Genomic DNA, 17,944 nt, shown 5'->3' on the forward strand with positions numbered 1-17,944 from the left:
AGGATAAAGTAGTAAACTGTATATTTCACATTGTAATGCATACACGTATAATAGAGGGAAAATGTGTTCCTTATCTTAAAAAAAATCAGTATTGCCAATTATGAAAGAGTATGTTAGAAGTCACTGCTGCACGTTTATAGTGAGTCACACCTTGGTTCCTAGTGGGATCTAGAAAGATGGTAGGATAAAGTTCTGAAAAAATAAGTAGGGAAGAGATGAAGATGTGAAAAGCTTAACATAGCTTAATTCCTTATTGAGCATGTATTTGAAAGGTGGTACAGCTGTCAGCTGAGGAGTTTTGTGTTTGGCCTATAACAGTTGTTGAAACGTTTCATAAAGTTGACATGCTTCTAACCACTACCATTTTATTTGTCTTATGGCTGTTGTGAATCACAATGTTGTTTCTATATTAATATGCCTAGACTAGGCTGATATTGATGACAACAGTCTGCCAAGCGGTATTTTACTGGTCTAAATTAACTCCTTTGTGGTATTTATTTATTAGCATTTCCTAACCCAAATCTCCTAGAGCGAGGTGTGAGAGGAATGCATGGAATGCAAATACTTTCCCCTCACTCCCTGATAGTCTGGGGAACAGGATGAAAAATAAGCCTCGTCCTGGAGCGCACAGCTGCTGCTCCCTCTACCCTCCTGAAATGGCACCCTTGGGGTGGATCATGTGAATGGCACACGATTAGGAATACCATATCTCTTTAAGTGTATATGACTATCATTATTCCATGCAAGTGATGAACGAAATAAAGCATGGTCATTGGGAGATTAGCTGTACCCCATGAGAGATACATGCAGTCTATAACAACCAAATAGAAAAGTGACACTTCCAGGAAACATTTCAGTATTCTGCTGCTTAATAAGAAACCCGTACAAGAACAAGTGGCCATTCAGTGACATTAGAACACAGCAAATTTCAACACTGATAAAAACATTGCATAAAATTAGACCATGGCACTCATTGCCCCAAGATATCGCCGAGGCCACTAATTCAGTGGACTAAAAAAAACCTGGACGTTTATACGGATAATAAATTTGAAGTAACTGTACTATGGATTGAAAACAAAAGTTTGAAAACGATGCAGTCAGAGAAACGTAGGCTTGGAGGGGACCTCAAGAAGTCATCTAGTAGTCCATTCACCTGTACTGAGGCATGGTTAAGTATACCCAGCCCTAGTCCCTGGTGATGAAAGGTATAAAAACAGCTTCCGACAAAAGTGTCAGGAAGAAATTTCCCCTGTAAGTAAACTATTTATAAAAATGTTTCTTGTGCTTTCCTCTGACGTATCTGCTGTTGGTCCTTGGCAGCTGATATAGAACTAGATGGACCACAGCCTGATCCTATCAGGCAGGTTCTGTGTTTCTAAAGAATTAACTTTTGAGTTGCAAAAAAGTTAAACAATTACACTCCCCTTATATCCAAAATCCCCCTCCCTCTCACTTCTACCCAAGAAAAGTTTTACCACCAAAAAGGGAGAAGAGTCAGAGATTTCACGAAGTCCAGTAGGCCTTTGCTGTTGATTTTATGTGGAAGGTGCTCAGATACTGCAGTAACAGACGGCTGTATAAAACCCACAGATAGATTAAATAATATTTAAGCATATTTATTAAACATGGTTGTATGGCTAGTATGATCGGGGGAGTCAAATACTTTGTTTTAGAATGAGGATAAGGCAACATGGTTTAAAAACATATTAGAGAAATCTGTTACAGACCTTGATTGTGAGCTTACTCGATTCTGTAAACATGCCTCAGCCACACTTCAAACAAAAATCTATGCTAGAACACTCTTGAGAATGTGCTTATTTTTCCAGGTCTCTCAGATTAATCCAGAAAGAGATCTGATTGAAAAGCTAAAGCATTTCACTCTTATTTATTAGCTTTTTTAACATTGCCTCAGAACCAAAACACCTGGCTAGCACCGTTTTTTATTTGCCTTATAAAGAACTTTTTTCTCCTTCCCACTGGAGGAATTCTGCCTATTATGACGCTCATAAAGTGCAAGTCTTTGTGTCTGCTCTTTTCAGTGCAGAGCCTCCCATAAGGCTGTGGTCTTTGTCTAAACCTTTTACAATGATTATGAACTGGAAAGAATGTTAAGTAGCAGTTCATTCCTAGAGAGATTTGCAATGTATAGTGCTTTAGTGAAAGCTTCATTGTATCTTACACAGGAGATGTTTCTGGTTGGTTAGACTCTGTGAAAAACCATGTGTCATTTTATATGTCTATTTTAGGGTAATCTATAGAAGGGAATCAACACCCTACGTGTTATTTTAAGCTGTTTTGAGCTTTATGCACAGATTTTCAGGATAGGTGCTTTTTCTCCTGCTTTCTTCGGTGCTTCCTACTATTGGCCATACCTAATTTTATATCAAAGGCCTGTACTGTAGCAGAAATGTTGGCTCGTGATGGTATTGAAACAAAATGAGAACCTACAGAAGATACATGCACCCTCTCATTAGCTTACTGGCCCTGTGTTAGTTTGGGGTCTGATCATCGCTGTTCACAGAAGTACCCATGAACCTACTACCACATTTTTTGTTTTTTGTTTTGGTTTTGGTTTTGGTTTTTTTTGGTCGGACTACTGGATTTGCACCCTCAGAAGAAACATTCGGAGCCAGCCCCTGGTCATGGTTGATCAAATTCAGAGGAATTACAAAAGTATGTTCTTCTGTGTGCAGCAGTGAGAGCAGAACTGGAACGACATGTGTAAAGAGAGCAAAAGATCAGTTATGATCCACACTGCAGACCAAAAAAGAGAGTTTTGCCTGTTAAGAGTCAAATGTGAGAGTTAGATTCATTATCAGAACGCTGTAGTGATGTTATTCCTTTTAGATTTTTTTTTTAAGAAATTGACTTTCTAGTATTGTCTAATAGAGCAGTGTTTCTCAAACTTTTTTTAATAAAGTACCCACTTAAAAAAAAAAAGTATGTTCCCCCAGTACCTACAGTTTTCAGACACACACGTTTTCTTTCTAGCATTGCAACCCATTTGTTTAAACAACATAATCATAGCTGGGTGGGTGATGAAATTTTTGGGTGTAAAAAGTACAAAAATAATAACACTGTAAAACTTAAAACAAAAATTCAGTTTTCTCCAAATTTCAGTTGTTGATGTACCCCCCAGACTTCTCTCGAGTATCCCTAAGGGTACTGGTACCACTGGTTGAGAAACACTGTAATAGAGCACTTCCCTAGCCTCTCTGCGCAAAGAATCCCAAAGGATGCAAAACTCTCATCTTGCAGTTCCCCTGGGAAGTGAGTTAACAATATTTATCCACATCTTACAGATGTGGAATCAAATGCAGAGATGAAGGCTGACATTTTCTAGTGTCTGCTGATTTTTTGGTGCCTCCATTTTGGATAGCCTCAGTATGCAGAGGTCCTTTTTGCTCCCTCTGTAATTGAGTTTCTTCAGGGATTCTGAAATGCAGACTGTGGCTATCTCAAGTTCAGCACCATTTAATGGATGTTTTTGACAGTGTAAGCATAAGTGACTTATGGAAAGACACACAACAGTGTTGTGAATAGATGATATGACTCATGTTTTAAAGACAAACCCAGGTCTTCCACAACCTTAGAATTTGCAGCTGAATACTAGACAGAGTGAAATGCTGACATTGAATTTTTGTATTTGTTTTCAATGGAATATCGTTTGTCTGCCATAGAGTCATAATGACCTCATCAAAAAATAGCCTGCGATAATGGACAGACATGAGACTCCTTTGTATGTTCTACTGATCTGCAGACCACAGGCAGCAGTATCTCTCACTTATCACAACAGCAAATGAATGGAAAAAGCTTCACTGTTATCAACTTAATCAGTTCTTTCTAGCTGTGTTCACGCAAATTCATACTCTGCCTTTCTCATTGTAAAGAATTGTAAAGGCTTTGTTTGTTTGTTTGTTTGTTAGTTAATGGTAAAGGCTTGCTTTTCAGTACAATTGCAGGCTGGCACTTACACACATGCAACCATGTACCAATATTGTATATGATGCCATACTAGATGTATATGTGCACAAGTCCCCATTATGCAGGGCAAGTCAGACATTTTGCTAACTTGTAAATCTACACATGTACTCGCAATCAGACTTTGCATTCTATTAATTATTAGAAACCGTCTCCAACCAAGCCACTGGATCCAAACATTCCTGAGCTTTGTTGCAGGAGGATTATCAAATCCAGACCTAAGACCTTGAATCTCCATTTCTCTGTATCTGGTATAGTCATTTATACCAGTCCATAATGGGGGGAAGACGCTTCCATTTTGATTTAGTAGTGCTCTGTACCTACATTTCACTGATGCAAATGACTGCACACGGTTCAGAGCAATGAGGAATCAGAGCCTACAACTGCAGCTGATCTCTCCTAATTGTGTCATGCCAACAGAAGCCGAAGTTACATGTATGAACATGAGTGATAGAAATGTAGCCGTGTTAGTCTGGGGTAGTTGAAGCAAAATGCAGGACAATGTAGCACTTTAAAGACTAACAAGATGGTTTATTAGATGATGAGCTTTCGTGGGCCAGACCCACTTCCTCAGATCAAATAGTGGAAGAAAGTAGTCACAACCATATATACCAAAGGATAGAATTTAAAAAAATGAACAAATATGAAAAGGACAAATCACATTGCAGAACAGAAGGGGGATGCGGGGGGGTGGGAAGGGGGAGGAAGGAAGGTAAGTGTCTGTGAATTGCTGATATTAAAGGTAGGGAGAGTGGGATGTTTGTGAGTTAATGGTATTACAGGTGATAATTGGGGAAACTGTCTTGGTAATGGGTGAGAAAGTTCAAAGACTTGTTAAGTCCCTGTTGGTAAGTGTCGAATTTTAACATGAATGACAGTTCAGAGGATTCCCTTTCAAGTGCAGATGTAAAAGGTCTTTGTAGCAGAATGCAGGTGGCTAAGTCATTTAGAGAGTGTCCTTTCTGGTTAAAGTGGCAAGAAACTGTTTTCTCTTTGTGATCTTGTCTGATATCTGTTTTGTGGGCATTAATCCTTTGGCGAAGTGTCTGAGATGTTTGTCCAATGTACATAGCAGACGGACACTTTCGGCACATGATAGCATAGATTATATTTCTGGATGCGCAGGAATATGTGTTCTTGATCTTATAGCTCACTTGGTTAGGTCCAATAATGGTATCAGCAGAATGAATATGTGGACAAAGCTGGCAACGGGGTTTGTTGCAAGGGAAGGTACCAGGGTTGGTATTAGTGTGGTATGTCCTGTGGTGGTTGGTAAGAATCATCTTGATGTTAGGTGGTTGTCTATAGGAGACTATGGGTCTGTCTCCCAGAGCCTCTTTGAGTATGGTATCCTGTTCCAATATAGGCTGTAGTTTATTGATAATGTGTTGGACAGGTTTAAGTTGGGGGTTGTAGGTGATGACAAGTGGTGTTCTATTGTTGGTTTTCTTGGGTCTGTCTTGAAGTAGATGGTTTCTAGGTATTCGTCTCGCTCTTTCAATTTGCTTTTTTATTTCTCTGGGTGGGTAGTTGAGATTTATAAATGCTTGGTAGAGATCCTGAAGCTTCTGGTCTCTGTCAGTGGGGTTAGAGCAGATGCGGTTGTATCGAAGGGCTTGGCTATAGACGATGGATCGTGTGGTGTGTTCTGGATGGGAGCTGGATGCATGTAGGTAACTGTATGAGTCAGTGGGTTTTCTGTAGAGAGTGGTGTCTAATTTTCCATTGTTGATTTGTACGGTGGTGTCCAGGAAGTGGATCTCTCGTGTAGAATGGTCCAGGCTGAGGTTGATGGTGGGGTGTAGGTTGTTGAAATCTCTGTGGAATATCTCCAGTGTTTCTTGGCCATGTGTCCAGATCATAAAGATGTCATCGATGTACCGTAGGTAGAGGAGGGGTGAAAGGGGACGGGAGTTGAGGAAACGTTGTTCTAGGTCAGCCATAAAGATGTTAGCATACTGTGGGGCCATGCGTGTACCCATGGCTGTGCCGCTGATCTGGAGGTATAAGTTGTTCTCAAACCGGAAATAATTGTGGGTGAGAACAAAGTTACATAGGTCTGCTATCAGGTTGGCAGTAGTGTCCTCTGGGATAGTGTTTCTAATTGCTTGTAATCCGTCTTCATGTGGGATGTTGGTATATAGAGCTTCTACATCCATGGTGGCAAGGATGGTATTATTGGGGAGGTTATCGATGTTTTGTAGTTTCCTTAGGAAGTCAGTAGTGTCTCGGAGATAGCTGGGGGTATTGGTTACGAAGGGTTTGAGAAGAGTGTCTACATAGCTGGATAGACCAGTAGTGAGCGTGCCAATACCAGAGATGATGGGACGTCCGGGGTGCCCAGGTTTATGGATCTTGGGAAGTAGATAGAACAATCCTGGTCGGGGGTCAGAAGGTGATTCTGTGAGGATTTGTTCCCGAGTAGCTGTGGGGAGGCTTTTAAGGAGACAGTGTAGTTTCTTTTGGTAGTCCAAGGTGGGATCAGAGGGGAGAGGTTTGTAAAATGTGGTGTTCGAGAGTTGTCTGGTTGCCTCCTGGTTATAGTCGGCCTTATTCATAATGACCACAGCACCCCCTTTGTCAGCTGGTTTGATTACAATGTCCAGGTTGTTTTTGAGACTCTGGATGGCATGGTGTTCAGCGCGGCTAAGATTGTGTGTCGCTTGTTGTCGTTTGCGAATAATGTCAGTCTGTGCGTTGTTGCGGAAGCTGTGTATATAGAAATCCAGATTGTAATTCCGACCGTCAGGGGGAGTCCATATAGAATTATTTTTCCTTTGGTGTTGGTAGGGGGGATCTGGTAGGTCAGATTGATGTTCAGTGGTGGTTTGGAAATATTCTCGGAGACGGAGGCGGCGAAAAAAAGCCTCAAGGTCACCACAAAATTGTATCCAGTTTGTGGGGGACGTGGGGCAGAAAGAGAGACCCCGGGACAAGACAGACTCTTCTGCTGGATTGAGTTTGTAGCTGGAGAGGTTAACAATATTATCCGGTGGGTTGAGGCAGTTGCTGTTGTAGCCAGTGGTATGGAGCAGGTTAGAAAATTTATTGTCTTTTCTTTGTTGTAGGGAATAGAAGTGTGTATAGTAGATTTCTTGTCTGGTGGAACAAAAGTCTTGCAAGGTGTCAGTCGGTGTGGATGTTTGTCTTGAGATGAGACGATCTAAGTTAGAAATGTCATTCTTGATGGTTTTCTGTTTCTTGTATAAAATACTGTATGAACATGACAACTATAAACAATGCAAAGCCAGAATCTACAACTATCAACACCCAACACAAATAATGAGGCCAGAAGAGAGAGAGCAACATAATAAAGCACATGACACATTACTGGCATTGGGCATACGGGGGCTTGTTTTCAGGGTAAGGCTAAAAGAACAAGTCTTCGACAGGAAATTAATTTTTTGGTGACAAAGAAAAGGTGATTAGCTTAAAATATCCAGCAGTAGCATTAGAGTATCGTACTAATTGCTGCAAGATGTACTGTTCAGGAACTTATCGTTATATTCCTGGTGTTGTGCAGCCAACAAGTACTGTTAAAAGTTAGAAAGCTTTTTAGAAATAAATATTTTTCTTGAGTATGTGTCATCCCTGGAGTTCCATGTGGACATATCAAATATCAAGGGTGCAACATAAATGTTTATTTTGCAACTTTCCCACATGAATGAGCATTTAAAAAACCATCTGTTGGTCAGCAAGAGCCATCTAGAACATACAGTGAAAGGATGATGGGTGTGTTAGCCACATCTGTTATGTCCTGTGTAAGCCCACTATGTTGAATTAGATCATTGATTAATGACAGGATATCACATGACTTGCAGGGTTCTTTCAAACTTGGAATACAAAGAACCGGGAGCAGTGTTTAAGCAGCTCACAACACTGTATTTATATGTATTAATGGAAGGGCGGGGGGGAGGAGTTGGCAAATTTCCCAAATTTAGTCTCCTTAAAACCAGGATCTTTTTAACAGAAAAGAGAAAATATCGAGCTTGAGCCCCATTCTCTATTCTTTCACATTGGGGTAAATCAAGAAAATTGCAACTGATGCCAACAGAGTACAGGCAGTCCCTGGGTTACGTACAAGATAGGGACTGTAGGTTTGTTCTTAAGTTGAATCTGTATGTAAGTCGGAACTGGCATCCAGATTCAGCCGCTGCTGAAACTGACCGCCAGTTCTGACTTACATACAGATTCAACTTAAGAACCCCAAGCTTCCCCAAGTCAGCTGCTGCTGAAACTGATCAGCCGCTGATTCCAGGAAGCCCGGGGCAGATCAACTGTGCCTCGGGCTTCCTGTAGTCAGCGCTGGTCAGTTTCAGAAACGGCTGATTTGGGGACGCCTGGGGCAGAGCAGCTGGGGTGCTGCTGGGTTGCTCCAGTAGCGCCGCTCCTCGGCGCTACTGGACCAACCCAGCAGCACCTCAGCTGCTCTGCCCCAGGCGTCCTGATTCAGCCGCTGCTGAAACTGACCAGCAGCGGCTGAATCAGGATGCCTGGGGCAGAGCAGCTGGGGTGCTGCCGGGTTGGTCCAGTAGTGCCCAGAGCGGCGCTGCGGGACCAACCGGCAGCGCCCCAGCTGCTCTGCCCCAGGGTCCACAACAAAAGCCTGGTCTGCTCTGGCAAAGCCTCAGAAGCACGGGAACCCGCCACTGCTGTGGCTTCGCTCCCGGTGCCCCTGGTCTGCTGGAGACGGTCTCCAGCAGACCAGGGGCACTGGGAGCAGCTTTTCTCGCCCCGGAGGTTGTGGCGGCGGATCGCTGCCTGCGAGCTTCGGGCCGAGAAAGCCCCGTTCGTAAGTGGGGATCCGACGTAAGTCGGGGACTGCCTGTACATCTTGGCTGCGTCTAGATTGGCATGATTTTCCGGCAATGTTTTTAACGGAAAAGTTTCCGTTAAAAGCATTTTTGGAACAGAGCATCTAGATTGGCACGGACCCTTTTCCGCAAAAGCACTTTTTGCGGAAAAGCGTCCGTGGCCAATCTAGACGCGCTTTTGTGCAAAAAAGCCCCGATCGCCATTTTCGTGATCGGGGCTTTTTTGCAGAAAACAAATCTGGGCTGTCTACACTGGCCCTTTTGCACAAAAGTTTTGCGCAAAAGGACTTTTGCCCGAACGGGAGCAGCATAGTATTTCCACAAGAACACTGACAATCTTACATGAGATCATCAGTGCTTTTGCGGAAATTCAAGCGGCCAGTGTAGACAGCTGGCAAGTTTTTCCGGAAAAGCAGCTGATTTTCCGGAAAAACTGGCCAATCTAGACACAGCCCTGCAGTCACCAAGAACAGACTTTGAGACTTACAGGGGTGTGAGATCAGAACGAGGCCACAGGCCACTGATGGTGAGTACACCAATCAGCAAGAGAACTCCCATGTCTCTGCTGAGGAAAGGCAGGAAAGCTGAAGAAGCCTGTTGCTTGGCTCTTCCTGAGCCTCCCACTTGAAAGCGCACAGCACCAGGGCCTGGTGTCCTTAACACAAGAGAATTTGCCCCATGTCACCATTAAGCAGCTGTTCCCAGTAGTGGCTGGGCTCCCTCTGCCACTTGCCCTGTCTCCACTGATTTGCTGGCGTGCCCAAGACACTCTCACTGGGCCTCACTGTACACGTCTGTCATGGAGATACATGATACATGAATGGTGCTGAGAGATTTATTTACATAGTGCTGTGTGAGCCAGAGAGCCACCTCTGTGGGGCCATTACACCTCTAAAGGGCAAGGGTGTGAAGCTTTGCCAGTGATGGGGGGTACGAAGCTTTTCCTTGAGCGTGATGAGATTTGTGTTTCAAAGTGCACATCCCCCCTCTCCCCGCCAGCTGGGATGGTTTCAGCTGCACGTTCGCAGAATGTTTTCTCTCTAACTGAATTTTGCTACAAAACCAGCTCAAAATGATCAAGGACCTGATGGTGATAAGACCTGAGTTTGGCGGGGTGGGGGAGGAGAGGAATCCCCATAAATGCTATGTGCAGATTTGTCCTCTCAGCCTCTTCCAGGCATTGCCTCGTGTGTGCCCCTTGCATGCTGTGGTGCCTCACCCCGCTTTTCAATGGGGAGTTCGAAGACAGCTGTTGCTGAAAGTGGGGAGAGAGCCCTGAAGTCAGTGCAGGGGTGATACGTGACTCTGGTGCATTCCTAAGGACCTGTGGGGTTTGCAGGCCAAAGCTCAGTTCCCCAGATGGAAGCTTTCAGACAGGGCTCCAGTGAAGCCCTATGAACTGTCTGACTAGTGTATGTGCCCCAGTGCAAGTCCCAGTCGCACCAGTGCAGCACAACAGCTCTTGAGGGTTTGCACTGGTGCAGCTCCGTTAGTTGCTAAAACCCTAGTGCAGACAAGCCGTAGCATAAAATGTATCCCTCAAGAACCTGATGCTCTATTGCAGCAGTAGGAAATCTCAGGCCCACGGGCCAGATGTGGCCCCCAGCTTGCCTGGATCCAACCCCCAAGGCTCAGCTCCCCCTCCTCCCCGTACTGGGGAGCCTACATTGGCCCTCCTGCCCTCCCTCCACCCCCATAGCCCCAGCTTGGGGCTGGAGCACACAAGATCTACTGGGCTGGGGCCCCGCTAGGCTCTAGTGCGTGAGGGGAAAGTGGGGAGTGAATTTCTCCTCAGTCGAGGGCACATCAGTGAGATGTTTGTTTCGTTTTGCTTCTCACTTGTGTATGTCACCTAACTAATTTTTCTGGGGTCACTGTCCCCTGACCCAAAAAAAGGTTCCCCACCCTGCTCTAGTGTCTCAGGGGGCTAAAGGGGCAAAAGCGGAAGAAAGTGTCAGGCCTCCCAGAGGAATGCAGAAGCCCTGGGGAGGTGTGGGGGAGGGCAGCTCTAAACATTTCAGTGCGTTCTTGGAACTTATGTAAGGTAGGTCTAATGTGAGGCCTCACAGCCTTGGCAGTGCCCTTTAAAACAGCCCAGCAGACTCTCCGACTGTGCCTTGCTCTTTCTTTCCTGCCATCACGCCTCTTGCTCATCTGTAAAGGCATGGAGAGCGGCTGCTTTCCAAGGCTCTTTCCCTCCCTTCTCCACTTGCTTGGTCCCGTACACAAAGAGGCGGCTGCTCTGGCGGCTGGAAGAGTCAGGGGAAAAGGCAGGGCAAGCATCCCTCCCCTCCTCTTCAGAACAGCCTCATGCCTGTTTCTAGAGGAAACATAATGCTTCTAAGACTTTGAGAGCTTGATTTTCATTCAGACGCAGGCAAGGTTACATCACCTGGCTAGTGTGAAGCAGCCTTAAAGTTAGCATAGGTTACACACCCACTTGAGGCCCCTTTACAAAGTCACAGGGTCCTAGATAGTCTCCATGCATGGTATGTATTTATGCCCCTCCCCAATAGGGATGGAGAGAGAGAGGATGATCTGAGTGTCCTTATTGTCTCTAGACCGGATGGACATATTCACTTCTGCAACCTGCATCTCTTGATTTGAGCCTGGAAATACATTTTAATTGTTACTTTAGTTTATTATTAGATTTAGTTTATTGTTTTCCCACTAAAATGTAGTGCCTCGGTATTTCAGAGCACTAGTGCTATATGGCCCTTGGTGCAAGGGTACTAGGTAAGGGCTGCTTATTTCTTATTTTCTTTTTCTTATTCTTGTGGCTTTTATTCCTGACAAGTTTTGATTTTGTGGGACATTTTCTGGAATGGCCTGGTTCAGTGGGCTGTGTTTTGCAGGCCCAAACAATTGTGGCCACAGCTAATTACCAAAACTCTTTGCAGCTGTAGTGAATTGTGGATATAGACACTAATAATTAGACTTGTTGATGTACAGAAATCAAATAATGGGAGATTTTGAAAAGCATCCAAGTCAATTGGAATTGTGCTCCAGAATTCCTTAGGTATTTTGGGGAAGCTCTTTCATAGCTGCATATCTATCTGTTATTTGCACCTGCAGTTCTATGTAACACGGCTCTTTAAGGCTCTCTCTCCCTGGAAGACATTTTCTCCAGCTGTAAATCAATGTTTATGGCTCTTTTTTGCACTGTCACCAGTTTCTCACCATCCTTTTTAAAATATTATGAACATGAGATCTTGATGCAGCAGTTCAGTCTCAGTCTCACCAATGCTGTGTACAAAGATAAAATAATCTCCCTGCTCCTCTCTTTATGCAGCCAATGATCCCCATAGCCCTATTTCAATGGGGGTGGGGTGATAATTTGCCAACCCATTCAATGGGGAGCTCCACCTAGTTGTATCTTCTGTATTATCCACATTGCTGTGCTCTCTAAGAACTAGTGATATTACTGTAATATGTGAAAGACAAGTGAGGGTTATGTATTTTGCTTGTGGATGTTGTAGTTACTAGAGTTATTTTCCAGTTATATATTTGTTACTGAGTTTGAAAAGAGGTGTGTGTGTGAGAGAGAGTTTGAAAAGGTGTGTGTGTGTGTGTGTGTTCCCTATGACTGGTGCATCCACACTCTTTTTATTTAAGAGAAAGGGGAACATGCTATACTGAGGTACTCCTTTCAGTTTCCCTGGCTGGCAGCTGCTGCTGCTGCTATGAAAGGGGGCTCAGATGTCCTTCAGGAAACCAGGCAAATTCCTCAGATTCCTTATTAGGAAAGGGTCACATTTGTTCATTGAGGGTTGAAATGTAGCATTTCCCCATACCCTCTAAAGCCTTCTCTGTTTTGGAGTACTATTTTTTCCTCTGGTGCCTGTGTAGATTTTCACTGCACTTTAAGTGATAGTGGTTTGATTCTTTGTAGTGAGGAAATGATTTCAAGTTGCAGGCTGTTGCTATGGTGATGGGGAAACATTTCTTGCTCTTTTGATGCAGTAAGCGGGAAGGAGAGAGAGAATGTTTTTGAAGTGTTTTTAATTATGTCCTCTTGGCCTATGCTCTCTACTGAGCTCACAAGAAATATTGGATCAGCAAGTCCATACCTAGATGGAGATCCAGACAGCTGTAGTAATTATTGCTGGTGACTCAATAGGTGGCACTCTTTCCTCTGAGTCAGTAGTGAAACTATGCTCCTAATATCATACTAGGCAGTGTTGTACTTGGAGAGCTAGTAGATAGAACTTTCACAGTCACTTAAGTGATTTAGGAGCCTCTATCCCATTTTCAAAATTGCCTTAGCTCCTAAATGCCTTAGCCACTTCTGTAGAAATGACTTGGAAAATTGTACCTATCATCTATAAATGAACATTTCAGCCTTTGCGACAATTAAAAACTCTAGAATACTGCTTACAAGAGTAAGGGCATCCTGACAAAATTCCAGTTCGGGTAATAACTTTTTTTCTGACCTAAAATTCTCTCTAGGTACGTCTACACAGCAGCATTATTTTGGAATAACTGACATTATTCTGAAATAACATAGTGCGTGTCTACACTACAAGCGTTGGTTTCAAAATAATGTCGAGCTAGTGGACTTCTTACTCTGACTCCTGTAACCCGCATTTCATGAGGAGTAAGGGAAGATGAAGAAGAGCATTCTGGTCAACCGCTTACATTCCTACTGTAAACACAAAAGCTTCCATGCAGCTTGAGTTCCAACTTTGTGTGTCTTGTTTATCAGGGACTGGACTCTATTTACAAATCTCTACAACAGAGAGAGATACAATATATGGCAAGTAAAAATAATTATATCCCTTCCCAAGTACAAAGGGAAGGAAATGCTGATTTGATGTTAAGGATTTGTTCAGAAGGAGCAAAGTAGTGACCCAGCACCAAATCTCACAGAGAGAATAAGGACAATGTCCCTTCTCCAAGGAGCTTACAATTAAAGCATGTGTTTGTGCTTATATTGCATAAATAAAGACCTTATAGCTTTACATATATGAGTTTTGGGGTCTTGATGTCTTCCATGTTTTCTAAGCAAGCTTGTTCTTCACACAGCTGATAGTATACTTTGGAATAGGAAGGAAATTTGTCTTACATAGCTGGATAAAGGTCAGCAGTATCAGAGAAGTACATACAGTCAGATGGCTGCTTCCTCAGAGGTGGAGAGCTCTTACAGACCCAGTTATAAATCAACCTCCAGATGTAAAATCACTTTTAAGTAGAATTTTCACAAAGTTTCTGGGTGAATATTATCACTCCAATGCTTTAAAATCCAACCAAACAGAAATAGCAATCGTTTGTGTGAAGTGTGGGTTAGAGTCCATCTGTTTGTCGAAAGCTGAAAGTAACTATTTCTCTACTGTATTATTTCTGTCCCACTAAGAAGTGGATCTAAAGAGCCTGATGTAGCAGTGTGTCAGAAAACAACGGTAATTCATCCTTGAAGGTAACTGACTACTGATGTTCTGGGAAGGAGCTTGCATTTGTTTGCTTAATTTTAGATGCTTTGGTGAAGAAAGGAAAAGAAACTCTGTGAGTGACGTGTAGTTTTGTTTCTGAACACTATTTATCCCATAGCTTTACACTATGGGCTGCATTTAAGTCACAAGAACTGCTCACATAAGTCAGGCAAGCAAGATTTAGCCCTATGTTCTTTCCTGCCTGTTGTATTTACATCTGACCAAGTGGGTCTTTGCCCAGGAAAGCTTATGCCCAAATAAATCTGTTAATCTTTAAGGTGCCACAGGACTCCTTGTTGTATTTACATTTCCTATTAATTTTGATGCTTTTTTCCTTTTGCCGTGAATTGCTTTCCAGTAGTTTTCAGGAACATACATACATTGAACCAATTTAGAAGGTGTAACTAATTGCTTTAATGCTCGCTCATCATGATCTAATTTGGCTCTCTATCTTAAATCCAAAAAGTAAAACTTTCAGTCCCCAAAAGACACTGAACTTGCTATTATTGTTCGTTTTGAGTACATGTCATTTTAAGATCTGTGCCAAATTAAAATTCCCAAATATGTTTGAAGTCAGGGACACGAAGCATATGATAAAGCAAACAGTTATTTACCTCCTAGCAGCTATTCTCTTCTATACTCTGTTCATGATCACTATGGTAGCATTTTATTGAGGGAGGGCAGGATCACATGGTGAAAAATGTGTGACAGGTTAGCTTACTCCCACATCTGTGCTCATCCCCAAATCACCAAACACAATTAGAAAATCATATTCCAGAACACAGTGCTGCAGTCCATAAAGAACTGACTTTGCAAAGCTATGTAGGCCTGTGAAATTCCACAAAAAATATCCCTTGCAACAGTTTCTATTTGGTTTAAATACTCTCTCCCAGGCCCACCCTGGGGGCTAGCGGAATTCACTAGCACAGAGGAAATCTGGGTTCAATTCTCAGCCAGACGGGAGTTGTCAGAGAGGAGTAAATGTTGTATGGCAGCGAACTTTCTGGTCAGTTCAAAAGCAGGGTTAATGGGATTTGAGGGGAGAAACCTCCTATCTTCCTTGGGCAAGTTGGTCACCACAACAAAAGAGGAGGGGACTTGAGATGAAAAAGCCTCAAACCTGTGAAAAGGGTTGTTCTGGGAGGGCCTCAGAGAAGGGAACAGAGTCTTGCATCTGTTTCTGAACCAGGGGTTTCATTAATTTCATCATGTGAAGAGACGTACGAAACCTTCCCCCTAAGTAGGGTGGGAGGAGGAGAGGGCAGAAATAGCTGGACCATTCAACAGTTTCATAAATGTTGTCAGTGAGAATACTTTGGGCAAAAAGCCAGTCCTAAGAGAGAACTCTTCCATCCAAAATGGCCCCTTAGCATTTTCTTTTGCTTCCAGTTTTCCTGAGATCCCACACGTTGTGAAAGAGGCGGTGGCATTACCATGACTGGAGTTATTCAAAGCTGGACTAGACGCATAGATCTACATATCCATGTGCTGCTGGCCCAGGCCAGCTGACTTAGTCTGGGGCTGTAAAACTGCTGCATAGCTTGGGCTGGAGCCCAGGTTCTGGGACCTCCTCACAGGCGGGGGAAAGGCTTAGCAAAAACAAAGCCTAGGGTGAGCCTCTCCAGGCAGTGAACTAAAAAGTGACACAGCAGAGGTGAAAAGTTCCAACCAAATGATTTCTGTTCACACTGCAGGTGCTGTTTGCTCTCTTCTTCCCCTAGGAACAAGCACTGTCCTGCTAGAAGGAGGCCTTTCAATTGGGTTTTAGATCATCCACAACTTTACGTGAAATAAAGGAAGCACAACAAACACTGCTCTCTGAGTCTACTCTGCTAAGTCTCCTCAGAGAAACCACTGCCTCCACCTCCACACTATGGAAACTCTGAGTGGCCCACTGTGGTCAAAGCATAGAGTAACTCAGCTTCCAGCTGCATTGTTAATGCCCGTTTTCTTCTAGGAAGTAAGCTTTGCACTCACAGGAAACACTGTAACAACAAGACCCCTTCTCTAATTTAAAAATCTAACCAACAGCCTTTTGATATTGACTTAGATTTATTCACACAAGCAGTCCTTTTGAATTGAAGCACAGCCTGATTACTTGACTGACTGACACACTATGCAAAAGACTGCACTTATGCCTTTGTTTCAGTGTTTGCCAGATCAGGTCCTTAAATTTAAGAGCCTAAGTTGTCCCAGATACTTAGGTAAAAAATGTTTAAAAGGAGGCCTTGTGCACTAGTGCAATACCGACTGGTGGAACCGAACCTAGGACTTCTGGAGCTTCATCCATGAGCCTCTCCATCTGGAGCTAAAAGCCAGCTGGCTTTCAGCTAAGGTTGTGTTGAGCAAATTCATTCTCACTCTGTAAGGGTGTATCTACACAGCAAAGTTATTTTGGAATAACAGCTGTTATTCCGAAATAACTGCGAGCGTCTACACAGCAATTCTGTTATTTCAAAATAATTTCAAAATAACGGACAGCTTATTCTGACTTCTGTAAACCTCATTGTACAGTATCAAGAATAACGCCAATTCTGAATTAGTTATTTTGAAATAAAGTGGGTGTAGATGCTCCACTTTTGCTATTTCAAAATAGCCCCTTATCAGGCCATTCTAAGTTATTCCTCCAGGGGCTCTAAATGAAAGCAGCACGTCTACATTAGGGAAGCCTGCCTCAGACTAATTTTGAGGCTTCCCTAGTATAGATGTTCTATTTCGAAATAAACTATTTTGGAATCACTTTTCTGGAATAGTTTATTCCGAAATAACTGTGCAGTGTGGATATAGCCTAAGAGGTTAAAGTGCCACTAGATGGGACAGCGAACCACACCCAGTAGGTGTGTAGGTTACACTAGTTCAGATCTGGCTAAAAAGAACAGGGAATAAATATCCTTGGATGCATCTGCATTGCTCTTAGTATTGGGAGCACCTACCGTTGAATAAAGGGGCTCATCTGGCCTTAGAGTAGGGGCATGATCTAGCTGTCCTCATGGGGTCCCAAGTAACTGTCCATTTCTATGATCCTCACCGTCTGGCTCCTCCTCCTTGGCCTTGCACTGACGTCATATTCTGTTGCAAGCAATCCCAGTTTGTTTCCGTGCAAATGGTTTCAGTATCACAAAGTATTCTGTCTATAATATCCTCACCGGATGAAATAACGAGATCTGAGCTGGGAGGAGGCCAGATTCCTCACTTCAGGCACCGCTCCACAAGGCATTGTAAACCAGAGACCGAATTCCATTCCTGCTCCTTCCTTGACTCCGGGGGGATGGGTGGGCAGAGGACAGAAATTTACAGTTGGCCAATAGCAGCATGTGTTCCAGCACCCCCTCCCTGCCACACGGATTCTGTGGGGGAGAAGGGTAGAACCAAGGTTCAGCTCACCCCCAGGCTTCCTGCTGCCTGCCCCCTTGAGGAGGGTGACACTGCAGTCCTGTTCATGCCCATATAAGGTACAGGGAAACCCAGAATTTGACACTCCTGGATGGGTGAGTTTGTTCAAGTCATCATGTAGCTCTTAGGGGAGTTGATGAGGATTAGAGATGGAGCCAGATGAAAACCTTTTAACTGACACACACACACGCCCAACCTTAGCATAATGGGGCAGGCTTTCAAAAGCACATTTTTATCTCCCTCACCAACTAATTCACCCACCATAATCACACCACCGTTCAGAGCACTGGCTCTAGGACCATCCCTTGTGGCCCTTTTTTTTGCACC

The sequence above is a fragment of the Pelodiscus sinensis genome, chromosome 2 (assembly GCF_052426305.1).
Source record: "Pelodiscus sinensis isolate ZL-2025 chromosome 2, ASM5242630v1, whole genome shotgun sequence".
NCBI classification, from domain to species: Eukaryota; Metazoa; Chordata; order Testudines; family Trionychidae; genus Pelodiscus; species Pelodiscus sinensis.